The 20848-nt window shown below is 43.6% G+C and overlaps 1 long non-coding RNA gene across 7 annotated transcripts in view; it reads left to right on the top strand.

The window, feature by feature from the left end:
• Positions 1-20848, top strand: part of LOC309619669 — a 203674-nt gene that overhangs the window by 279 nt on the left and 182547 nt on the right. For 3 of the 7 annotated variants that reach the window (XR_014239133.1, XR_014239134.1, XR_014239135.1), the window contains exon 1: positions 24-7695. The exons of 2 other annotated variants lie outside the window; for them this stretch is intronic. This is a non-coding gene — a long non-coding RNA (uncharacterized lncRNA). Of the gene's footprint in view, positions 1-23; positions 7696-20848 lie in introns of those variants that run through there. 2 more of the 7 variants (XR_014239131.1, XR_014239132.1) reach the window with 2 other exon arrangements.

Below are 20848 nucleotides of genomic sequence, written 5' to 3'. Positions count from 1 at the left end.
CCCCAGAGCTGGAGCGGGGGGAAGGAAAGAGAGGGGTCCGGAGGGGAATGATGAGGTCAGGACCGAGACGCGTTCCGAAAGCTGCGTGGGCACCGAGATTGTCATGACTGTTGCAGGTAGGAGGAGGCTGACGCACGACCCAGCCGGACTGGGAGTTCTGACAGCGCGTTCTGGGTCCTGCTCAGTCCCTCGACTGAGGCCTCAGGCAAATGGCTTAACCCCCTTGAACTATAGTTTTCTGAAAGAGGAATACAACGGTTGGAGTGGAAAGAGCTGGTCTTCCTCCACGCTGGGACAATGAGGGCTTCCGCAGGCCAGTATTACACCTGTGTTTACACCGTTTCCAGTAAGTGACTCATTCACTGAGATAGAATGAGTTCCAGATAGTCCTCGGGCTAAAAATCTTTTAACGGAGAGTATGACAGCCTACGACCCAGTCAGTCCCCTCCCTTTCTCCTGCTGCCTGCAGCAGGCTTGCACCTTGACCTGGGTGTTTCCTCAAGGAGCCCGCACCAAGGTCACCACCTGGCACCGGCCTGGTTTGGGGGAATTCGCGAAGACCCCAGAAAAACACCTGTGGCCTTCTCTCTGCTCCTTCCGCCTCCCCAGAGAGGCAGCGTATAGTAACTCCAGCGGGAGTCCTCCTCCAGGCAGCCCACCACGATGCGCCTGTGAGCCTCTGCCCAGCTCCGAGCAGGAAGGCTGGTTCTCCTTGAGATTCCTGAGTTCTCTTAGTGATCTGGTGGTGACAGAGCAGGAGTAGGGGCTGGGATGAGGGTGCGGAGAAGACATGTATTTGAGGTTTGGTTTCTGTGTGAGAAAAGGAGAAAGTTAGAAAGGATATAAAAAAAAAAATACTTCTTGTGCTCCAATGTCACTGATTTCTCCTGAGTATGAATAGAACTGGGGAGAAGGTTTAGAGAGAGGAAAGTAGGTTAAATACCTACCCTGTGCCAAACAACCCCATGAGAGGGACATCATCCCCATTTCACAGAGAAGACCAGGGCTCAGAGGGCCACATAATTTGCCAGGGCCCATGGGCTGAAAAGTCGTGGTCCTGGGGTTGGAACCAAGAGCTGTCTGACTCCTCTGATGGGCAGTTCCACTCTGCCCTCCGCTAGTACTGGTTGTCCAGCTCTATTTTTCTTTCTTCTCGAAGTGAAGGGAAACCATTTGAACAAACATGGAAGGAAAACTCTGTTTAGGCTCCATCATCATCCAGCAAAACTGAAGGGTCAATCCCACTCATTTACAGAGAGACCAGGAGGGGAAGGTGTTGATAAGCAGGTAGGGACAAAGTGGTTGTCGCTGGAGAAATACAAAAATGATGTCAGGAGGTGCATGCAATTCAGTTACGATGGAAGAGGGCAAACCCGGGTGTTTGACAAGTTCCTAGTTCCCATGATTCAGGTGGGATATTTCCGTTCTTCCTCTGTAAAGCCTGGTGGGGACACCCACCCCGCAGAATGGAGCATACAGGAGGCACTCACATTCCCACATTTTTCCTTCTCTTTACTTAATTTGTCTTTAATATATTAACAGGCTAAAGAACGTAATTATAAGAAGCAAAGGCGGTTCTGTGGCATGGTACAGCAGTTGAATGGTTAATTCAGTCCTTCTGCAAAATAAACTGTGTTTTCAAGCGTTTTGCTGCGCTCACACAAAGTAAATGCATTATACTGTAGTTGCTGACATACAAAGTGCATCTTTTAATGCCAGCGACATGGCCTTAAAACTGGCTTCATCTTGCCTAATGAAAAGAATAAAAAAATACTTCAAAAGAGTTGCTTAGATCCACACAAAATACCCATTCTCTTATGCAGTGCTCCACCAGTGACTGTTAAGTATGTTATCTCCTCGGTGAAGCTACAGTAAGCTCATGCATTTTAATAAACAATTCTTGCTTGAACTTCCAAAATTCACCCTGCAATGCATGTGCAATTTGTGTATACACAGCATTCTGCGTCTACCCACTTATCAGTTCATTTTCACGACATTTTTAACTGCAGGGCTTGGCTTCCCCGATACAGGTCAGACCTCGAAGAAGAGTGATTCCCTTCAGGGTTTTGGTCCTGGAGCACCATTCTGTACAAGAGAGCAGTTAAATTTGGGGAAATTAAGACAAAGTCTGGGGCAGGTGATGCTTTGAGGTAAATAGGGTAAAGTAATTAGGAATTAAAAAGGCAAAAAGGTAGGATTAAATTATACAGAGAAAATAATGCTAGCTGGGGTACTTGAGGAGTTAGCATGAAGATTGGACCAAAGTAATCCAAGCCTGTATCTCCCTAGCTGGAGAAGAGACCTCAAATGATAAAGAGGTGTTCAATTTTAGTCAACAAACATTTATCTAGTGCCTTCTCCTTATGAAGCACAGGATGAGGGAATATAGGGGGAAAAAGAAAGATGAAAAAAAGACAGAATAGAAGCTCTATGAGAGGAAGATAAGCTAGGAGCAGTGAGGATTCAAAGGAGGAAAAGACAAAAACACAAGAAGTGGTTTCAGGGAGGAAGGGGCTTTGTAGGATGAGAAGGATTATAATTTGCGGACAGTGGGGACTTTCCAGACGGAGAGAGTGGTATCCGCAAAGGAATGGACGTGGGCGAGGCAGAAGACTTTTTGAGAGATTTCTTATCCAGTCTGGCTGGAGCATGATTATTGGAGACAAGCCTGGAAATGGCGTGGGGCACTGGACAGGAAAGGCTTGCTTTCTAAGTGAGCCAATGGGAGAGGATTGACATTTCTGATCAGCTGAACGATGCTCTCCAAGTTAGTTTTTCATTTGCTCTATCTGGATCTTATATCTCAGGCAGATTAGGAAGTGGGAGAAGAAATTGGAGACAAGGAGACTGGCTTAGAGTTTCTAACCCTGGTCCAGATGGGAGGTCAGGGCTTGATAAGGGACATAGCAGGGGGAATGGAAAGGATGGATGTTGGAGGGATGGTTTTGAAAGACATCAAGAGGGAGATGTGGGAACCGGATGCTTCCTGATCACTATGAGCAGTAAGACCTTAACTAATCATGGCTTACAGGACGGGGTGCTTCCTCTGTGTCAGGCCCTGTGTGCTAAATGGTTTACGTACTTTCTCTCACTTAAACTGCAGAGGAGCTCTGAGGTCAGTGCTGTTGCTGAGGGAGAGGAGGGAATCAAAGATAACCAACAGAACTTCCGCTTCAAGAGACTGGTAGAAAGATGATGTCATTAGTACAAATAAGGAAGTCAGAGGATTTCGTTTGTGGTGTCTGGAGTCTGAAGTGTATGGAGCCATCTGGTGAATGAAGTTCTCCTGCCAGAGTGGTGTCTGGAGCCAGAGGAAAAATGAAAGAGCTTGGAGGGGTAGGTGAGGAAGGAGCAAAGATGAGGCGAAGAGAGACATGGTGATCTAGAAGGCCATGAAACAGAGGAGCTCTCTTCCAGACCTTGTGTAATCCGGAGCAGTGTGAAGAGAGGTCTCTCGGAGAGGATGGAGGAAGCATTGTCAAGGGAATTCCAGGTTTCTGCTCATTGCATGAGGTGGGGTGTGTTCAACACCAGCTTAAACTCTTAGTTACTTTGCTTATATCAGCAGGTGTTTCCAGCAGACCCCATGGAAGAAGTAGATCAAATGGGAGCACAGATGGGATGGGAAAGGCGGGCTTGATAGGGTTGCAAGTCGGGAAAAGGCAGATTTAGCAAGGGGAGGAGGGTGACGGCAGGTGAGAGAGGATGAAACTCCTGGAAGCCATGGGTGTGTGCCGGGCCTGCCTTGGTGGCATCTGGAGTCCCAGAGTCATCATGGAGGGGATTGCCAGGGTAAGGAGAGAAGGAAAAAGGTCTTCTGAAAATTTGCTGTGAGGAGCCCTTCTGGGTTCCCTCTGTCCTGCGAGAAGATGGTATTCTCAGCCAGCCAGTAACGGTTCCTAGGCATACACGGCCCCAGTCCTCTTTCTTTTTCCTTCCAAGTGATAATCAGCTCTTTAAGTTGCCAGCCCTCAATTCTCTCTTCCTTCTCGAAGGTGTGGAAACTCAAGTAATCTGATCAGTTAATCCTGGTCCTGTGGTTATGGCATCACATCCTTGTGTCCCAACTTTTTTTTTAAACCATTCCCAACATCCCGTTCTTCCCTGTCTTTAGTCCCAGGCAGTGCTACCCAGGATAAGCCATGTTAAATAATTTACAGTATTTTATCCCAAGCACTGAATAGATTCCCCCCTCCAAACTGAAAGCTATTATTTAAATAACTGCAGATGTCAGAATCTCAACCCACATGGGACTGAAAGCCGAGGGTTCAGGATTGTTATGTTTCTTTGTGCCCAAGTGCCATAGAACTCAGATGTCAGGTGTTGAAGAAGGAAAACACTTTTTTCCCCTTTTATAGTATAATTTCAGTTAGATGTGCATTCAGTGACAGATACCTTATTGCAAACCTCATTTTTTTCCAAAATGTTACTGTTATGGATTGACTTGTGTTCCCCTACCACCCCCCCCAAAAAAAGATATATTGAAGTCTGAACCCCCAGTACCCCCAATAAGGTCAGATGTGACCTTATTTGGAAGTAGGGTCTTTACAGATGTAACCAAGTCTAAATAAGGTCATTAGGGTGAGTCCTAACCCAATATGACTGGTGTCCTTATAAAAGGGGGAAATTTTGACCCAGAGACAGGCACACAGAGGGAGGACAGTGTAAAGACGTGATGAGAGAAAGGCCATGTGGGTAAAGTGATGCATCTACTAACCAAGGAAGGCCATGGATTGCCAGTGCACACCAGGAGCTGAAAGACACAAGGAAGGATTCTTCCCTGAAGCTGTCAAAGAGAGCTTGGCCCCTGCGACACCTTGATTTGGGACCTCTAGCCTCCAGCACTGTGAGACAATAAATTTCTATTGTTTTGAGCCACCCAGTTTTTGGTATAGCCAGCCCTCTGTTTCTAAGGCTTTAGATCCACAGTTGGTTGACTCCAAGGATGTGAAACCCAAGGATACAGGAGGCTGACTGTATTCATTGAACTACGTCATTTTATATAAGGAACTTGAGCATCTGTGGATTTGGGTATGCGGGGCACTGCTGGGACCAATCCCCCGTGGATACCTAGGGACGACTGTACTTTGTTAGAGCAGCCCTAGGAAACTAATATAGTTCCTAAAATAAAAATGTTCCAATGAGTGATATACACTACTGCTTCTAGACAGATGATCAATATTTTTCACAAATCAACTCAAGAGAACATGACCTACAGAGGCATGTTAATTAATGCCCACCATGAATGTAATGCCAGACAGTTCACTGGAATAGGAAAGTCAGAGTGTCCCTTCATTCAACCTGCCCGAGGAAGAAAAAGGTCATTCTTTCATCTGTAGCTCCCTCTTTCTCCAGTTTTAAGGTCCATGGTTAGGGGAAAGTCCCAGTTCCTTAATTGAGTTTGTATTTGCATGGTTGAGAAACTCTTTACCTCCACACCCAGGCAGTGTGAATTAAGTATCTCGAAGCCCATCAAGGGATTGTTCTGGGTCCACAGACAGTTCCAGAGATGCCCTTAATGGACATTAGAAGTCATCTTGGTCTAATCCGTCACTGACACATGGGGGCCCTGAGGCCCTAGATGACCAATGTGACTTGCCCAAGTTCTCATAGAACATTTCATAACACTTCTTCTGAGCTTTCAAGGTTGTTTGATTTTAATGTGAACTCAGCTGTGAGTTAAGGATGTGAAAATGAGAACTATTTGAAGAATTAATTCATCACGCCCACTGCTTGGCTTTCTGACTGAGCTGGGGTCAGAGTTGAAAAGCAGCAGAACATTTTACATTGGGAAGGTCACAAAGGAAAAACAAACCCATTTGAAAGATGTGTTTACTTACCCTCAAGCAAACCTCCTGATGGCACAGCCACTTTGGAAGACAGTTTGACAGTTTCTTAAAAAGTTAACTGTAAACTTGGCATACGGCCCAGTAATTCCACCCCCAGATATCTACCCAAGAGAAATGAAAATATGTCCACACAACAACTTGCATACCAATGTTCATACAACATTATTCATAATAGTTAAAGAGGAAAACAACCCAAATGCCCATCAACTGGTCAATGGATAAACAATATGTGATATATCTGTATAATGTAATACTATTCAGTAATAAAAAAGAATGAAATAGTGATACATGTGGCAACACAGATGGACCTCAAAAACATCATGCTAAGTACCAAGTGAAAGAAGCCAGACTCAAAAGACAACTTAATGTATGATTCCAGTTCTGTGAAATATCCAGGGGCTTCCTTGGTGGTGCAGTGGTTAAGAATCCGCCTGCCAATGCAGGGGACACAGGTTCGAGCCCTGGTCTGGGAAGATCCCACATGCCGCAGATCCCACGTGGAGCAACCAAGCCCATGCGCCGCAACTACTGAGCCTGCGCTCTAGAACCTGCGAGCCACAACTACTGAGCCCACATGTCACAGCTACTGGAGCCTGCACATCTAGAGCCCGTGCTCTGCAACAAGAGAAGCCACCACAATGAGAAGCCTGCGCACCGCAACGAGGAGTGGCCCCTGCTCGCCGCAACTAGAGAAAGCCTGCACGCAGCAACAAAGACCCAATGCAGCCAAAAAGAAAAAAAGAAAAAAAAAAAGAAATATCCAAAAAAGACAACTTTTCAGAGACAGAAGGTAGATCAGTTGTTGCCTAGGGCTGGAGGTGGGAAAGGGGTTGGGGAGTGAGGATGAACTGTAAATGGCCATGGGGGGATCTTATTGAGATGATGAAAATGTTCTAAAACCAGATTGTGGTGATGATTGAACAACTTGACAAGTTTACTAAAAATTATTGAATAGCACGCTAAAAATTGTTGAACTTTATCGTATATAAATTATACCTCAATAAAGTTGTTTATAAAAAGAGAAAGATGGAATAGTATTCAGCCTTAAAAAGGAAGGAAATTCTGACACATGCTACAACACGGATAAACCTCGAGGGCATTATGCCGAATGATGTAAGCCAAGAAGACAATTGCTGTATGATTTCACCTAGGTACCTAGAGTAGTCAAAGTCATAGGGACAGAAAGGAGAATGGTGGTTGCCAGGGCTTTTGGGAAGGAGGAGTGGGGAATTATTGTATAATGGATACAGTTTCAGTTTGGGAAGATGAAGTTCTAGAGATGGATGGTGGTGATGGTTGTACAACAATGTGAATGTCCTTAATGCCATGGAATCGCACACTTAAAAAAAGTTAAAACGGTAAATTTTATGTTACATGTATTTTATCACAATTAGAGAGATCACCCATGTCTCTGTGAGAGAACTGCCTGTGTGTGAAAGATGAAGCAGGTCTGAGAAATCTCACGTATCTTTAGGTCAATGAGCCTTAGTCATTCAGAAGGCCATAGGGTTTAGACTCCTGTAGCAGATAGATGGATCCATAATTCTCTAACATCACAGAAACTCCAGGCTGATTGCTGCCTGATAAATCAGGTCAGGGTTGAGAAAACATCACATGCTTTACTGTGGTTCAACAGTTGCTTCCCCCTTGTCTTCCCCAAGGCAGCTTCGGTTTCGGTTTTACTAGGTCAGTAGGCTTCCGAGTGTCCTGACCTCTGTGTTGTTGTTGACTTTGACAGGAAGCCTTCTGCGTAACCTTACCTCTGAGACCTAGTTATCAGTTGCCAAAACCCAGCCATAAGGATGTCATTCCATGGACCATATCTTAGAGGTTTTCACTTACAAAGGTAAGCCAGTACTCTAAATCAGGTTTTCCTGAGGATTTTTTCAATGGTAGAATAAAAGGTTTCTATTTATGTAAAAAGAACATGTCATTTGCCATCTGTAGTAAAGTTGTCTAAACCTGTTGAAAAACTGTTTCCTTTGCTTAGTCACCCTTGAAGTGAGGTGGCCTTTTCTCTTTCCCTTCTTTTTTTTTTTTCCTTAGCTTTTCATAGAAAATATACCACAAAAGGATCTCAAGACAATTTTTGGACACAGAGCATTTTACCAATAAACAGCCTTGGCCCTTTGCAGGAGTAAAATCCCATTTTAATACAGCACAAGGGACGCTGGAGAGAGGTCTTATTTCTCTCCGCGGTACACCACATGGTGAAACCAAAAAAAGACTTTAACTTGCTTCCTCCTTTCAGGTTTCTGAGTGCATGCACTCAGTCCAGAGACATATGTTGCTTGATTCCTGCATGGGGTGGGGTGGGGTGACATGGGGGAGCAAATAAACCTCCCCTGTAGGACCTGCAGGTACCTGTGTAGCCTCCTTCAATTTCAGGTCCACAGTACATAATTGACACAGAGTATCTATCTATGCCAACCCCTGCACCTTCTACAAACACTGACTCTTATTAGTAAATTACCTCTTCCCAAGTCATAAGGTCACAGAATTAACATTCTCATTTTGCCTCTCTGTCAAGTAGTAGGGGGAGGACTTGCCTAGGCAGACCAGTTAATAATCAAGTATAGAAGATTGGAGGGAAAAAAACATGATTAACTTGGTCTTCCAGATCCTCTGTATAAAACTCCCAGATAGTGTCGCATGCAGTGTCACCAGTGCTGCACTTTGTGGAGTCGGGATGATCAGCACAATCCTGACTGGTGCTGGCATATAATAATGGTGGCCGAGAGGCTCCTGGCGGGACACTTGGTGGAGTATATCCAGTGACCGCAGAATGTAGCAGATTCAACAAGCTTTGCAGTGACCAGTGAATGGGGAAAGGGGGGCATCATAGCTAGAAGAGAGAGCAGAGCAAAAGCTTGAGCTAATTTAGTGGAAAGCCCCAGGCCTTGTTAAGGAATCTTTATGATAATAGCTCTTTTGACTGGCCGTTCTGTTTCTTCCCTTTTAGAAGTAGCAGTGGTGGTTGGCTGGGAAAGATGTGGAGAGAGCAGGGTAGGAAAGGGGTCAAAAGACACGTGACAGGGCTGATTAACAAGTAGGCTTTGTGAGCATTGGCCAGGGGACACCTGCAGCTCTTCCAGACATGCCTGCCCAGTAGGGGTGGTTTGAATGAGAAAACAGCTTCCCAAAAGATGTAACACAAGAGCATAAAAGGAAAAGAAAACTGTGCATTTGTGAGATGAGGGAATTGTAGAGTTTTATCTCTGATTCTCCTTTAAATAAACCTTTTACTATCTAATACTCTCACCCGTAGGTCAGGGCTCACCAGATGACGAGAGAGAGGACTCATTACCAGGGCTCCAAGCTGGTGTTTTGCTCAAAAAGGAATTTGCTTTCAAACAGACATGTATTCACTAATCTCTTTTCTTAAAAAAAAAATAAAATAAAACAAACACAAAATCTCTTCCAACTCAGCTGACTAAGTCTGAGTGGGGATGACAGCAGCATTCACTGGCGTGATCCCACAGAGCAAGTGTCCAGAATGAAAATAAATATGACTTTTCCTATCAGGGCACAGTGGTGCTTTGTTTGTAATTCAATTAAAGAACAGGAGTTACAATGCTCTTGTATGACAGAGGAGATAATAAAGAGATCCACATCTTTGGGGCTGAAATTCAGCTAAACCTGTGCTTGACAAATTGGAATCAGTATCTTAAGAGAGCCAGAAGGGGACAGTCCTTGGTTTCCAAGGGGCTATACTTGGGGGAGGGGGGAGAAGCAAAAGAAAAAATCCTCATACCTTCCATGTTCAACCAGCTTAGCCCAGCTGTATTCTAGATGGTTGTTTCTCAAATTTATTGACATTTTCCATAGCTAATAGAGCCTTGATGACTATCAATTGTGTGATCATATTGTGAGATATTAATTCATCTTTCGGTCTATCAATCTATCTATCTCTCTCTCCCTGTTGAAATGGTAAGTCACCAAATAAGGTCATCACTTAAATTTGGTTTTAGCAGGACTTGGAAGGAATTAAGTGAGGTGTCATCACTGTCACCTTTGGAAAAGCTTTCCTGACTGTGGAAGCTGAGTTGGATATCCCTTCTTCGCATTTTCACTGGCTTCAATTTCCTTGTCTGTAAAACATAATTAGTGATACCTTCCTCGGGAAGTTGTTTTGAAAATTAAGTAAGCTAAGTTATGTAAAATGCCTAGTTCAGAACCTGGTGTCTCGGTCCATTCAGGCTGCTATAACAAAGTACCATAGACCAGTGACTTATAAGCAGAAAACATTTCTCACCGTTCTGGAATCTGGGAAGTTTGAGATCAAGACACTGGCAGTTTCAGAGTCTGGTGAGAGCTCACTTCCTGGGTCATAGAAGGCTGTCTTTTTGCTGTGTCCTCACATGGTGGAAGGGGTGAGGGAGCTCTCTGGGGTCTCTTCTATAAAGGCACTAATCCCATTCATGAGGGCTCCACCTTCATGACCTAATCATCCCCAAAGACCCCCCATCTCCTGGTACTATCACCTTGGGGTTGGGTTTCAATACATGAATTTTGGGGGGACCCAAACAATCAATCTATAGCACCTGGCATGCACTCTCAATAATTGATGGGCATTGTTAGAGCATGCATCAGAAAGCTAAATCCATTCATTTACTCATTTGGCATGCTTTTTTTTTTTTTTGAGGACACACCTTGTACTAGGCGCTAAGCAAGCCCCTGATGATAACAGCAATCAGCCAAACAGATATGCTTTCTGACTTTCTGAATCGGACAGTATAATGGAGGGGAGAGGGGTAGGCAATGACAGAGCCAAACAGGACCATGCACTTTTGATGACAAATTGTGACAGGTGCTCTGAACGGACAGTGCTTTGTAAGGTCACAGTGCAGGAGAACTCCATCATCTAGGGAGTCAAAGAAGTCTTCCTTTTGAATGGACTTTGTTGCCAAGTTTGCAAGGATAAGGGTTGACGTGGAGGGTGGGACATGAGACAGAAGCAGGATGTGAGAAAGGGTATCTGTTCTGTTGTGGTTTAATTTCATACTGTTGGAGGATCAGGAGATTTACTGATGTGAACTTAGAAGACTAAATTCCTCCAGTGCCTTTTCTGGCATGAGTTGCTATCCTCTGGTATCACAGGGATATGTATGAAGGGAACACAGACAATGCAAGGGAGATGATTTAGGAGTCTGCGGGGAAGACACCTGGCTGGCAAATAGGAAGGAGCCAATAGGATCGTGGAGTTAACACAAGGAACACCGGGCTGAGAGGCAGGAGAGTTAGATCTTGTCCCCAGCTAGCAGTTGTAGTTTACAGATGAGAAAACTGGGCTTCAAGAAGATTGTGTATTTACCCAGGATATACACCTGATAGGTGGTAAAACTTAGACTAAAATCCAGGCCTTTTTATTCCAGGTCTCTTGACTATACCACAAATGGAAGGATTTGAGAAAATAATCGCTGAGGTCCCTTCCAGGTTTAAAGTTCAATATTATGAATGATCCCCATGGTGCTTCCTCAATAGTAAAGAAAAAGAAAGAAAAGGAGGAAAGGTAAGGTCAACAAGGATGGAAGGAAGGAAGGAAGAATGGAAGGAAGGGAGGAAAGAAAGAAAAAGAAAGAAAGAGAAAAGAGATGAAGACCCACAGAGACAGACAGACAAAGAAAAAAGAAAAAGAGAGAGAAAGGAAAAGAGAAAAGAAAAACATCTTACATTTTATCTATGATTTTTCTACTTTGGAATATGTCCAACTTAATCATTTATAGAGCCGTTAAAATCCACATCAGAGCGCTTGCCAGCTGAGTGTTCTGTCTCAAGCCCACCATCAGGGCATTCACTAGGATAGATGTGAGACTTCCCTGCCATATTATCATAATGTTTATTCTAGCCAATGCTTGATTATATGTGCCAAATACAGGGCAAGCCATGGAGACACGAACCCCTGAGAGAGTTCAACACGGTTCTGAGTCATTAGCTCCAATATCCTCACAGCTCCAAAAGCGGCCCAGCTGGAGGTTTCTGCTGAGCTTCATTGCCTTAACCTCGTCCATGCTATTGTGTTGAGCCTGTAGATTCAGAAATGAGACATAACACCAGGCAAAGAAACAATTTACTTTGCACCCAGGGCAGACAACAAGTTAAGTCACCTGGCCAAAATTAGGGTCTCGAATGTAGGCAGTGCCTTGTCCTTTTATTTTTTACACCAAATCTCCTTTTGGCTACTCCAGGTATAAGGCAAATTTGCTTCTCCTCAAAGCCTTTTGGACATTTCCTTTTTCGCTAAGCCACGGCGACCAGACACTGTTCTTCACGCCAATGTCTGCTTCACTGCCCTCCCCTGTCACACACACACAATTTTTCAGTTTATGCTTTTGTAAAAACTTTAAATGTGTTGCCAGTTAAACACAATATCAAAGGCCCCAAGTTGTTTATTTCTGTTTCTCTATTAGAAGAAAGGAATCATGATAAAAATTGTGCTTTGTGGTTCTAATGGAATTTAAATATGTTTTTAAACAAAATGTTGGTAAGAGACACCTATCTCCTCACCAAAACCCCACATTTTATAAAACAAGTGTTTAAAAAAGTTGGATCTATTTTTTTCTGTGGAATAGAAACTCAGGAGTGACATTGAAATTTGTTGTTAGTAATACATAGCAACAGCTCCCGGGCTCTCTGTGGTGTAGAAAGAGCAAGCTAATGACTAAAATTGAGGTATTCTGACGTGATATAATACATACAAAAATAAATTGTCTCTAAAAACAGCATATTAATAGCACTCTCATTTTTAATCAAAGTTACAGTAAAACAGAAGGATCTTCTCAACACTTATCCCAAATTCCATTATTTAAGTATTTCCAAGGACTGGAGGAATATCTAGAAATGTACAGACCAGAAAGTACAAGAGAGTCAAGAGAGAAAATAAGGTCAGTTCTTCCTGACACACAACCTACTTCAAAGGAAACTGGACATCTTTTAAGGAGCAAGGGACTGTCTTTTGGCGTCTAGGCTATCAGAAGATGGTTCTGTTCAGAAATGTCATCTGTGTGTCATGGAATCCCCAGTCTAAGATTTAACTCAAGACTGGCTACAGTGGGTCATGTCATTGGAGAGTAACCTATGTTACTTTAGAAAAGATGTTTTATTTTTGGCCTCGCAGCATGTGGGATTTTAGTTCCCCAACCAGGGATTGAACCCACACCCGCTGCATTGGAAGCACAGAGTCTTAACCACTGGACCACCAGGGACGTCCCAAGATATTGTGTGTGTGTTTTTTTTTTAAATTAATTAATTAATTAATTAATGGCTGCATTGGGTCTTCGTTTCTGCGCGAGGGCTTTCTCCATTTGCGGCGAGCGGGGGCCACTCCTCATCGCAGTGCGCGGGCCTCTCACTGTCGTGGCCTCTCCCGTTGCGGAGCACAGGCTCCAGACGCGCAGGCTCAGAGTTGTGGCTCACGGGCCCAGTCGCCCTGTGGCATGTGGGATCTTCCCAGACCAGGGCTCGAACCCGTGTCCCCTGCATTGGCAGGCAGACTCCCAACCACTGAGCCACCAGGGAAGCCCGATATTGTGTTTTAAGAAAAGACATTATTGCCCTTTGTGATGCTAACCCCCTGTTCAGGATACAGACACATCCCTAGTTCCTCTTAATGACCTATGATGTGTGTATAAACTCTGAGTTTGTATTCACACTTTTGAATGTATATACATTTAGTCTGTATCTTTCAAGGTTATCAAGTTCTATAAGGTTTCCAACTACTTTGCAAAGTAATACTTTATTTTACTTTCTCCAAATGCTCTCATTTTCTATCTCCAAAAGGTGATCCTACATCCCCTATGGGCTCCAGGGAAGCTGTTCATATTCTTTCACTACTTCTGCAAGCTTTTTTAAAAAATTAATTTATTTTAAAATTTTTTTAAAAATTATTTTATTTTTGGCTGTGTTGGGTCTTCGTTGCTGCTCGCGGGCTTTCTCTAGTTGCGGTGAGCAGGGGCTACTCTTTGTTGTGGTGCGCAGGCTTCTCATTGCGGTGGCTTCTCTTGCTGCAGAGCACAGGCTCTAGGCGCGCAGGCTTCAGTAGTTGCGGCATGTGGGCCCAGTAGTTGTGGCACTCGGACTCTAGAGCGCAGGCTCAGTAGTTGTGGTGCATGGGCTTAATTGCTCTGCGGCATGTGGGATCTTCCTGGGCCAGGGCTCGAACCCGTGTCCCCTGCATTGGCAGGCAGATTCTTAACCACTGCGCCACCAGGGAAGCCCCTGGCAGGCGGATTCTTAACCACTGCGCCAGCAGGGAAGTCCCTGCAAGCTTTTTTTTAAAATCTCTCTTGGTCTCGCCCAAGTTTCAGTACACAAGTTCGTCCTAGACATGTCCCCTTAAATCTGACATCATCGATGGAATGCGTTTACCCTACCAATGAGTTTTTCCTTCCATATTTTCTATTCTAATCAGTTCTAATTGTTCTACCCATAAAGTTCTTTCATACCACCCTCCCCAATCTAAATTCTGTTCATTCTCCAAAGTTCATCTTTAGGTCATTCCCCCCACTCCCCCCACCATGCCCTTTTCCTCTTAATCCAATCCACTCCAAACTCCAAACTACTCTACCATTTCAACTGGTCCCCTTCAGGCCACCTCCAAGCCTCCTTTCATTGTTCTTAACCATTTTAGAGTTTTCTCTCTTGCTCTTGCCTTGACAGTGAGAGACCAAAGGCCAGATATCCCAATTTAGACTTGTTCTGTAGGAGGGAGCTTTGCATCTAGGAAGAGCCATACACTGTATTTTAGAGCCTTTAATGGTTTTTCCCTGGCAATCTTTGTCAAGAAAATATTTAGTCTGTCCTCTTGCTAAGTTTATTCCCCACCTGGATCGCTTTTGTTGCATCTATACACACCAGGACACACCTATTATAACCATGGAAGCTGGTTATCTCAATATGAAGCAGCAGGAAGGGGATTCAGTGGGTTATCATGCTGATAGATGAAGACTCTGCAGTCTTTAGAGCATCTACAGACTTCATGGAGGTGTTTGACTGAAAATTTTATGGTGTCTTTGGGTAAAAGAAGGGAAATAAATTGTGCTGAATCTGAGCATATCTGGATCCTGAAGCAGTCATTGCTCATTCTGAATTAACTCACTGGCCTTCTGGATTTTATATACTGTACAACCTCACAGGCTTGTCCTGCCACAGGCAGCATGATTGACCTTCAGGGTACTAATAAGGTCAGCATTCGCTGCCCTGGTCAAACCCACCACGCGTACTTGGTTCTCATCACCGCTTTTCTAAGCCAGGGACCTCATCTTTTCCTTATGTAGTTTCTATCATCACAAGCTCAGGGTTAAGCCAACAACAAGGTGATGTGTACCAAAAAAAGTCAGTACAATCTTAGACTCATTGCAGCTTTGGGTGATGGCATCCTGGGCAGAGCTGACGTTCTAGCAGAGCCAAGAGTCTGGCCACTGTTGATAAGAAACAGTTTAAAAGGCTGGAAGCTGTATCACCCAGAAAAGAGGATGAGAGCGAGCAACAGAATTCTCTTTTTATCTATACGGGTTAGGAGGTAATGTGGAAGTGGGACTTTGTTCGTATGAAAGCTAGGACTAGTGAGGTTAAATTATAGGGAAGCTCCATAAGTTTAAAAATGGAAGGGATTGCATTGTAACTGGTGAGCACGCTCCTAACACTAGTCAGATGTAAGGACTTGTGTTCAATGGTTAATCAAGATATTATGGAAGAGATGCCTGCATTACATGAAACTAAAGAGATGCAAATCAGCTCCAACTCCAGCCTTCTTTGAATCTGTGATGGTTTCCAATTCATTTATGTCTTTCAAGAGATGTAGCACCTGAAACAAGTAAGACTCTAGATTTCATATGGATGAAAAGACTTTATGCAAGGGCAGGATTGGGAGGGGGGAATGGGCAGGGGGAAGGTTTGTCCAATATTAATCTTGATGGTTTTGTTCTAGTAGGTCTATCTTGAAAACAGCAGTGGTCAGTCACAAGGCAATACTAATTTTGTTCCCTCCTTCACGACCAGTACACAACTCAGTACAGTCACCCCTTACTATTCATGGGGGATTGGTTCCAGGACCCCCACGGATACCAAAGTCCACAGATGCTCAAGTCTCTTATATAAAACCCGGTAGTACCATCAGCTCTCTATATCTGCGGGTTCCGCATCTGCGAATTCAGCCAATCTTGGATTGAATTTCGACTATAAGTACACCAGGATTTCAGGCATTCTAAAACCTTTAAAAGTTTGAAAAATAATGTTTGGTTGCTTTTTCATGTCAATTTACAATGACTAGGAGTACCAAATAATTAGGCTTTTGGGGAATTATTCTTTGGAGAAAAAGTACCTTTTACTGAGTTGCTTTCGTACATATATCACATTCATATCTAAAATAATTCTACAAGGTATGCATTTTTATTCCAATTTTACAGTTGATGGAGTTGGGGACGGCAAGCAACTTATTCAAGTTCACATGACCATAATGCTGCTGAGCTAGTCTTTGAATCTGGGCCTATATGATGCCACAGCCCTTTCACAGAATCCCATGGCTCTAATCATATATCCTGCATATTTTTGAAAAATGGAAGGCAATGTTTAGAGAAGCCTGTTACTTCTGAAAGACATGACTTGGCTTTACAAGGATGGAGGAGTATTTGCTTAGTGGGTGGGAACTCCAGCTTTGGCAATGCACTAGCATGGGTCTGAATATCAACTCTTCCCTCTAAATCGCTGAGTGCCCTTCAGCAAGTTCAATAACTTGTGTAGGTCTCTATCCTTATCTGAAAAATGGCAGTGCTAACAGTACCTTCCTCATTGGGCTGCTTTTAATAGTAAATGAAATAATATATGGAAAGCACCTAACACAGTGTGGACATGGTAAGTTTTAGCCATTGTGAGGAGTATACAATTGACCCTTGAATGATACAGGTTGGAACAACACTGGTCCACTTATATGTGAACTTTTTTCAATAAATATATTGGAAAAATTTTTGGAGATGTGCAACAACTTGAAAAAACTTGGAGATGAACCGTGTAGCCTAGAAATATCAGTAAATACAGTACAGTATTGTAAATGTATTTTCTCTTCCTTATGAGAGATTTTCTTAACCTTTCAAGATATAGTAGTTCTATCACCCCCTCAAAGTTCCCTCGTGCCCCTTTGTGGTCAACCCCATCCTGCCATTTCTGGCCCCTGGCAATCACTGATCTAGTTTCTGTCCTTATAGTGTTGCCTTTTCCAGAAAATCATATTAGTAGAATCATACAGTATGTCACATTTTGAGTCTGGCTTCTTTCACTTAGCATAATGCTTTTGATATTCATCCATGTTGTTTCATGTAGTAGTATGTTTTTTTTAATGCTGAATAGTATTCCATTATATGGATATACCACATTTGTTTACCCACTCATCAATTGACGGACATTTAATTTCTTTCTGGGTTTTGGTGATTTTGAATAAAAATTCATTTTGAAAGGGTTTTTTTTTTTTTTTGAAAATTGTCAACCTTGTTTTTTAGCAACTTACCATAACTTACTCATGTAGCAATTAGCAATTAGTACTTTTAGTTTGATTTGATACTAAGGAATTATCTTTTGCCTTTTCAACTGAAGCATTCGTTCTGAAATATGATGGTAACTAGGGCAGGCTGGTCATGGGAACTTAGCATAGATGCTCCAATGGGTAGCCTTCTTCCTGTACTTGTCATTCCAGGCCTGCAACTTTCCTCGTGGAGAATAGAATGCCACTTCTTCTCCGTATCTGAACAGGCAAATATTCTGCTCGAGGAAGGGATTCAGAAGGTAGTGGCTGTAGCTGCCTGAGATCCAGTAGTCGCCCTTTGCAATAAGGCTGTGATATAAATAATCGTATGTGAATGGGTTTTCAACTTTACTCATGGGAAATTGGAAGCCGAACTTTAGTTCTTCAGACTGTTCCGTTTTGAAAATTACCTATCTGAGAAGAAGAAAAGGGCATATAAAGACATCAAAGTTCTAAGATAGGTGAGTGCTGATTTATTACTTAGTGTATTCACTGAAACTGGAATTTGTCTTTTAGATTCATTTGCCTCTGGCATCACAGTGCTGCAGTGTGCTGCAGTATCACATTGCAAAGCTATGGCTGTTGAAACTTCTCTCTCTCTCTCTAACATCCTTCTTTTCCCAGAAAAAGGGCGGGGGGCGGGGCGCGGAGGAGAAGATGAAGGAAGGAAAAGGGGGTAAGGAGTGGAGAAGAAGGAAATAGAAACCCTGGGTAATTATATAGCACCTTTGATGTTAGAATCTCAAAAGTTGTTTTCAAAATCAACTCACTTGACACTACTTGACTGTCAGGATGGGGGAAACCAGGCAGGAACTGGAATGGGTTTTTGTAGGGAAACACAGCGCAGTGGTGAATTTTATGTGTCGACTGGCTGGGCTGTGGGGTGCCCAGATATTTGGTCCAACCTTATTCTGGATGTTTCTGTGAAAGTGTTTTTTGGTGGAGATGAACATTTAAATTGGTGAATTTGAGTAAAACAGATTATTTCCGTAATGGGAGTGGGCCTCATCTAGTCAGTTGAAGGCCTGCATAGAACAAAAACTTGAGCTCTGGAACAAGAGGGAATTCTGCCAGCCCACTGCCTTGGGACTTGAATTGCAGTTCTTCGTTGGGTCTCCAGCCTGCCAGCCTATCCTGCAGATTTTGGACTTATCAAATGTCCGTAATTACATGAACCAATTTATTAAAATTTTTAAATAGTTATAGATAGATATAGATAGATACACACACATATCCTCTTGGTTCTGTTTCTCCAGAGAACCTTGACTAATTCACACAGCAAGTCAGTGGCAGAAGGAGAACAGCCATCTGGATGGAGACAGGAGAGTCCAGTGGTTAATGGTAAAGGCCCTGGAGCCAATGAACCGCCTTCAAATTAAGGTTCTGCCAATCATCAGCTGTTTGCTCAGTCTCCTTATCTGGGGAGCAATTCTACCTACCTTATGAAAATGTGGGCTTCCCTGCTGGCGCAGTGTTTGGGAGTCTGCCTGCTAATGCAGGGGACACGGGTTCGGGCCCTGGTCTGGGAGGATCCCGCATGCGCGGAGCGGCTGGGCCCGTGGGCCACGGCTGCTGAGCCTGCGCGTCTGGAGCCTGTGCTCCGCAGCAACAGAGGCCGCGATGGTGGGAGGCCCGCGCACTGCGATGGGGAGTGGCCCCCGCTTGCCGCAGCTGGAGAGGGCCCTCGCACAGAAACGAAGACCCAACACAGCCAAAAATAAATAAATAAAATAAAAAAATAAAAAAATAAAAAAAAAGAAAATGTGAAGGAGTAAGGGCCCTGGAAACCCAGCTGCAGTTACCGTTATAATTAATATCTGAGTCCTAGTGGCACCCGTTTTCTAGGTCTGCTTTCACACTACAATGGCAGAATTGAGTAAGACCGGCAAAGCTGAAAATATTCACTATCTGGCCCATGCTTGAAAAAGTTTGCTGACCTCTGAACTATGGTATGGGAAAATCTGACAGTAATACTTCACAAGTAATTTGACTAGATAATGTTCTTTTTAATCAGAAGCCACGTTCTTGCAAATCTATCTTGAAGTTGGTCTCTTTGTATTAAACTTTAAAAAATTTTAGAGGCATCAAACAATCTTGCTAAGTCTCTGTGATGCAGTTTATCATGTTTGAGCAGAAATTAGTCATCCTTATGTTTTCTTGAGTAGGCTCCTTCTGAATCTATTAAAATTGCCAACATCATGTGTAACAGACTTCTCAAAGATCTTGTTTTTGATTAGTTTGGGAGTTATTTGGCCTAACCACCTTTGAGAAAAGGACAGAAATAATTACTTTAAAACTTGGAACATTTTCTGGGTTTGGGAGTGACAAGGTAGGGGATTTTGTTGGGATTATCTCATTTGAATTAGTGCCAGTCGAGGCATGCCAAGAACATTTCTCTTAAGAGCAAAAGGAAACATGTCTAGGGTGGCTGATATTTACTAAACGATGTATATGCTGTAGGCATAGATATGCATCCACACATATGTCAGGTACACACACTCACATGTACGCATTTCAGGCACACCAGTCTTCTTCCTGCTGAGATTTATTTTGTTATAATTTTTCTCTTGCTTCCAAGAGACAGAGACAGCCCTGTCTTCATTCTGTGACTCTTATAGTCCTAGACTGACTACATTGGTGACCACAGTGGTGATTTCAGAATAGGTTGCATTCAGCCTTGCAAGTCCTCCTCAGCAACAATTTCCCATCACCCCTTTATCACCATTCTCACTTGTCTTTAAGTTTGTTTACTGGGCAAATGTCCAAGCAGTGACTGGGAGAATGACTCACGATGGGGAATGACATCATAAGGAAGATTCAGGGGGTGCCCATCCACCCAAGGGGGGTACCTGCACAAGCTGTGATGGGAACAGGGTGGTGGGGATGGGGAAGACTATTTATCCTGACACAAGGGATACTTCCTGGCAGATGCGTTATCTGATTAGAATCTTAAAGGGTGAGTAATGGCTATTGCCAAGAAAGTGAAGAGGAACAGCAGGGAAGGGATGAGTTTGAGTCGAAGGGTGCAAATGGTCAGAAGTCCCTAACAGGTACTCACTGGTCATCGGTTCTGCATCGCTTCCCCCTGTTTAAGTTCCTGCCTCCCCCTACTGCCCACTGCCACCCTGGATGTTTCCAGGGGAAGATGAATCAAGTCAACCCCGTAATTGAGGAAGTGCCTTCTGACCTCTGGTCTCTGTGAAACTCTTAACTTCTGTTTCTTCCTCTGTAACAGCGTCTTGAGGTAGGAAGCACCACCGTCAGTTCATTCCTCCATGGGGCGCCTTGCGTGGCAGGCTCGCCCTGGGTGGGGCGGGGTGTAGCTCTTCCACAGAACACTCTTTATCTGGATTAGATGAGAGGCTTGATCTGCCAGTGGTGCTGTTTAACCAAAGAACTGCCTTCAGGACTTTCCTTAGTTATTGAAACTATTGTTGACAAACCAAAACTGCATGCAGACTCACACCCACAGTTTATTCAAGCC

The sequence above is a fragment of the Balaenoptera borealis genome (assembly GCF_965194805.1).
Source record: "Balaenoptera borealis genome assembly, chromosome: 21".
NCBI classification, from domain to species: domain Eukaryota; kingdom Metazoa; phylum Chordata; class Mammalia; order Artiodactyla; family Balaenopteridae; genus Balaenoptera; species Balaenoptera borealis.
This window is presented reverse-complemented; position numbering and strand designations above follow the sequence as displayed.